This window comes from Hordeum vulgare, chromosome 3H (assembly GCF_904849725.1).
Source record: "Hordeum vulgare subsp. vulgare chromosome 3H, MorexV3_pseudomolecules_assembly, whole genome shotgun sequence".
Classification (NCBI taxonomy): domain Eukaryota; kingdom Viridiplantae; phylum Streptophyta; class Magnoliopsida; order Poales; family Poaceae; genus Hordeum; species Hordeum vulgare.
In genome coordinates, this window is record NC_058520.1 from 148,610,120 (window position 1) to 148,616,060 (window position 5,941).

Sequence of the window (5,941 nt, forward strand, 5' to 3'; positions counted from 1 at the left end):
GACCTGAACAGGTCGGCTGACCTGCTGACGTCAGCCTGAGGCAATAAATAGAATTTCCAGTATAAAACTAATTCAGGAAATTGCTAAAATTTGTAAAAATCATAGAAATTAATCTGTAACTCCAATGAAAATAATTTATATATGAAAAAGTATCAGAAAAATTCAAGGATTCTGATTATGCTATTTTCAAATATGTTTGAAAAAATTACCGAACCCTAAATTGTGAAATAAGGAATAATTCAATTCTTTTAATCACTTTATAAATGGAATTTGCAAAAATATTCAAATTTCATTATATATGCAATGATCACACACTGCCCTAATTACAAATCAGTATCATAACATGACATTCATGCATGTTAACACCAAGTTGATCTGAGCATCAGGTCGAATCAATTAAACCGGTATCCGAGAATACCCCGTTTGAATTGCTATTCGAATGTGATTCAAATCAACTCTAAACCTAATACATGTTGAAAATAATAACTTATCACTTGCATTCTCATGCCATGCTCATGCATCATTTTGAGTGCATATGATTGTTATTGAATGTTGCCATTCGTTTCGGTAGGCTCCACACCCCCGGATTCCACCGAATATCCGTCTGACGGATATCGTTCCTCCTCTGAGCAACAAGGCAAGCAACCCTTTTGATCATCCCGATAAATCCCATGTTCTTGCTCCTGCACCTATTTATTGCATTAGGATCAAATGCTTCAACTGCTTTTGCCACGATAGTTGGACCCACTTCCTTTGCATGACTTAACCTTGTCATAGTAAATAGCCGAACCTTGCAACCTAGCATACCTGGTAGTTGCTTGAGCTATGATGTGCCTTATCCTGCTATGCATGCTATGCTTAGAGTTGTGTATGGTCTGTCATCTGGGAGATGAACAGAAATGTGGAATGTGTTCGGTGAGCAAAGGTTGTGTGTTGAACTTGATTTGGTAAAGGTTCCGGTGAAAGGCTGTGTAGGAGTACATGGCGGGTTGTTTCATTGGAACCGTCCTTAGGAACTGAGTTCCGTGTATGTAATCCAAGACTAGATACTACCACATGCTGGGCCCTGAAATATGACCCCTCTCGGCCTATTAATCGCGTAGTACTCGGTCCAGGAGTTGCAAGTAGTTTCTGGTGTTTATAGTAATGCTGGAGGCCGTGCATGGTGCTGACCTGAGAGGTGGACCGTGATGCGGTAGGCAGTGACACGGTGTACCAAGTGGCACCCGGATGGTAGGCTTGGGAACCCTGCGCACATCGTTTGAGGCCGTGGCAGAAACCTCGGCCGGACTTCCGTACGGGTTACTCTCAGATAGGCGATAAACCTTGACTAGGTACTAGTGTGGTTAACGGTCGTGGCCGACTCCCTCGCTGGGCTTCCGCTTGAAGGTTGCCGAGGTGCATGACGTGCACATAGCGATAAGTGGCGAGAGCGTGTGTGACGAGGTACACCCCTGCAGGGTTATGATCTATTCGAGTAGCCGCGTCCGCGGATATGGACTACTTGGAGACATATGTTGTTCATAGATAACTTCAATGGCTACTCATAAAATTGTCAAGATAAGTGTGAGTGTCATGGACGGCATTTCCGTATTGAGACGGAATGATTCCACGATAGTGTATTGTTGTGGTGTTAGTGGACTCGTGTGCGAGAAATCAAGTTGTCAAAACTAATTTCAAAATGTAAGTTGTCTAGCCACGAGTCAAATGCTGGCTTTCCGCATGAAACCCCACAATACTCTTTGATACCTTGCATGTTTGCTGAGTACCTTCGTACTCATGTTTGCTTAATAAATGTTGCAGAGGTTGCTAATGACCCTAATGGAGGGTTCTTCGTAGACATCGACGACGACGAGTAGCTGGTGTCCCAGCTACGATCTGGCCCTACGTCGGCTCTGTAGTATAGTCAGGCCACGTGCCTTCTAGTTGCACTGCCTGTTCCCAGACAGTTTATAACTCTTCCGCTAGCTTGTATTTGTATGACTGCTATTATGGGTCGTGAGACCCTTAATGTGTAATATTATGTGTGTGGCTCTTCCGAGCCTCTTAAATAAAGGTTGTATGTTTATGGTTATGTTGTGATGCCATCGATGTATCTATACATATCGGTATGCCATGCGTACGTGTGTCGTACTTGATATGTATGGGGTTCGATTACCTAGTCGTGAACTTTAGTAGCACTCCTTACAAGGAAATGCCCCTTTGTGATCCAACGAGCCTTGGTAGTTCGCTACTGCTCCGGACACATTGGTTGACCGGCATGTGTCCTTCTTACCTGCTGTGTCTGTCCCCTTTGGGGAAATGTCACGCGACGTAATGGAGTCCTTGTAGCTTGCTACGACTCGTCTACGTTCGCTGATGACCGACACCTGCTTTGTTGGGTCATGTATGCCTGTCCTTGTGCGGTACTGCCACTTTGGTTTATGACTAGACATGTCGATCCGGGTTCTTTGACATTGGATTGCTAGCGACACTACCGCATACGTGAGTCAAAAGACGCAAACGGTCCCGGCTAAGGTAAGGCTGCAGCCGTGGAGTTAACCGTGCGTGAGACCACAAAGAGATGCGATGTGTTACAGGCTGGATTCCTATGGCTTAGGATCGGGGTCCCGACAAAAGGGTTCTGTACAAGCCAGGGCATCCGAGTGGATTTTGCTTCCGTAGCACATCCTTAGTCCAATGGACAAGCAGAGCGGGCAAACGGGCTTATTTTGCAAGGATTGAAGCCCCGACTCCTGCGAGAGATAGGACATGCCGCTGGCGCTTGGGTTACCGAGCTACCTTCAGTGCTCTGGGGACTTCGCACAACCCCGAACAGATCTACAGGGCGGTCACCATTCTTCCTCGTTTATGGATGCGGTCCTTCCGAGTGACTTGCTTCACAATGCACCACGAGTCGAACTTTTCTCCGAAGCCGAAGCAGAACAAGCAAGGCAAGACGGAGTGGATCTTCTAGAAGAGGAGCGCGAGATGGTGTTAACTCGCTCGACCATTTATCAACAAAATCTGCGGCGTTTTCATGCACGCCACGTCAGAAATCGGACGTTCCAAGCAGGTGACCTGGTGCTCCGAGTGGATCAACAAAGACCTCACAAGTTGGCTCCGACCTCGGAAGGACCCTTCATCATCTCCAAGGTGCTGAACAACGGAGCATACAGACTCTACAACATCGAAAGAGAGACTGACGAGCCGCGCGCAAGGAACGGAGATCTCCTGAAGCGCTTCTACACGTGACCGTCGACTGAAGCGATGTAAAGAACAAGTGTTGGCGAAATAATATAAAGCAGATTGAGTTTTTTGCAGGTTCAAAGTTCTTCCGCGGTCGCAGACTCCGGTCTCAAAAAAAAAAAACTTAGCTGCGATCCACCATCGCCTAAGTATTAACTTTCTCCGAGTGTGTACTTAACATCACACTCGGGGGCTTAGCTGCGATCCCGCATCGCCGAAGTATTAATTCTCTCCGAGTGTGCACTTAACGTCACACTCGGGGGCTTAGCTGCGATCCAGCATCGCCTAAGTATTAACTTTCTCCGAGTGTGTACTTAACGTCACACTCGGGGGCTTAGCTGCGATCCCGCATCGCCTAAGTATTAATTCTCTCCGAGTGTGCACTTAACGTCACACTCGGGGGCTTAGCTGCGATCCAGCATCGCCTAAGTATTAACTCTCTCCGAGTGTGCACTTAACGTCACACTCGAGGGCTTAGCTGCGATCCAGCATCGCCTAAGTATTCACAATCTCCGAGTGTGCACTTAACGTCACACTCGGGGCTTAGCTGCGATCCAGCATCGCCTAAGTATTAACTTTCTCCGAGTGTCTAGTTAACGTCACACTCGGGGGCTTAGCTGCGATCCCACATCGCCTAAGTATTAACTTTCTCCGAGTGTGTACTTAACGTCACACTCGGGGGCTTAGCTGCGATCCCGCATCGCCTAAGTATTAACTTTCTCCGAGTGTGTACTTAATGTCACACTCGGGAGCTTAGCTGCGATCCCACATCGCCTAAGTATTAACTCTCTCCGAGTGTGCGCTTAACGTCACAGTCGGGAGCTTAGCTGCGATCCAGCATGGCCTAAGTATTAACTTTCTCCGAGTGTGTACTTAACGTCACACTCGGGGGCTTAGCTGCGATCCCGCATCGCCTAAGTATTAACTTTCTCCGAGTGTGTACTTAACGTCACACTCGGGGGCTTAGCTGCAATCCCGCATCGGCTAAGTATTAACTTTCTCCGAGTGTGTACTTAACGTCACACTCGGGAGCTTAGCTGCGATCCCGCATCGCCTAAGTAATAACTCTCTCCGAGTGTGCGCTTAACATCACACTCGGGAGCTTAGCTGCGATCCCGTATCGCCTAAGTATTAACTCTCTCCGAGTGTGCGCTTAACGTCACACTCGGGGGCTTAGTTGCGATCCCGCATCGCCTAAGTATTAATTCTCTCCGAGTGTGCACTCAACGTCACACTCGGGGGCTTAGCTGCGATCCAGCATCGCCTAAGTATTAACTCTCTCCGAGTGTGCACTTAGCGTCACACTCGGGGGCTTAGCTGCGATCCAGCATCGCCTAAGTATTCACTCTCTCTGAGTGTGCACTTAACGTCACACTCGGGGCTTAGAGGCGATCCAGCATCGCCTAAGTATTAACTCTCTCCGAGTGTGCACTTAACGACACACTCGGGGGCTTAGCTGCGATCCAGCATCGCCTAAGTAATAACCTTCTCCGAGTGTGCACTTCACGTCACACTCGGAGGGAGCTTAACAGCGATCCAGCATCGGTTGTTTGCCTTTGGCTTCACCAAGAAATGCCAACCAAAAACTCGAATCAACATTGCAACAGAAGAGCAAAAATCGGATTCCAAAATTCTCGCAAAGATAGCTAACTCGGTGCGGATCAAGCTTACCCGCACTGATTTGAAAGTGTGACAGCCAACAGAAGTGGCCAAAGTACCTTACAGATAACACACTCGGCATACCGAGGATAAAAGTTTTCTGGCGCCAGGACTGGAGGGCTCAACAAAGGTGTCCAAGTCAATTCCATCGGCGATGCGGGTAGCACTCTCAAGGAACGTCTCCATGAAGTCTTCGAATCGGAGCTTCTTCGTGTTGGCGACCTTCGGTGTCTTCAGCTTTTCCTCACGCACCTCCTTGCAATGGACTCAGACCAATGACAGAGGAACATCTGCACCGCAACGAGCTGCAGATTTCTTCCAAGACTGCACTGTGTTGGGAATCGCCTCCAGTCGGGTCATCAGCTTCTCCATCTCCTGCCGCGACTCATCTTCTTGCCAAAGCTCCTTGTCGATTTGACCGACGACTTCTCTCAGTCGACCGATGAAAGGACCAACTTTGCCCACGCGGATGTGCGCACGGAGCAGAGCCCGATTAGCGTCGTCGCCGAGTGGAACGTTCTCAAGAATCGAACGCTCCACGTCAGCCGCTTCAGCTTCGGCGTCAAAGCAAAAATCTGCGACAATAGGACAAACAGACAATAAGCGCCGAGTGCTATGCGCATAGCACAACCACTCGGAAAAATAAGGACTTACCAGCCAGACGCGTCATCATGTGCCGAGCCCAGTCGCTGACATATTTCTCTTGTGCTCTACATCGTTTGTTCAGCACATCCATCTGACTCATCAGCGCAGTCTTCTGCTTCCCCATCTTTTCCACTTCCTTAGTCAACACCTTGTTCACTTCACGCGCCTGCTCCAATGATTTCTCCCGTTCCGCGAGGGTATCCTTCATGCCAGCCATTGCAAGCATGGCCGAATCAAGTTCGCCAACGAACTGATTCCTCTCCGCCTTGAGAGTCTCATAGGTTGATCCCATTGCACAAGTTTTCTGCCAACAACAAACAAGGGACAATCAGAAAGTTCAACAGTTAACAGTCTAAGTTCTTCAGACCCCTGCCGACGCAAGAAGTCGACAGCGGTCTCGGGGACTACA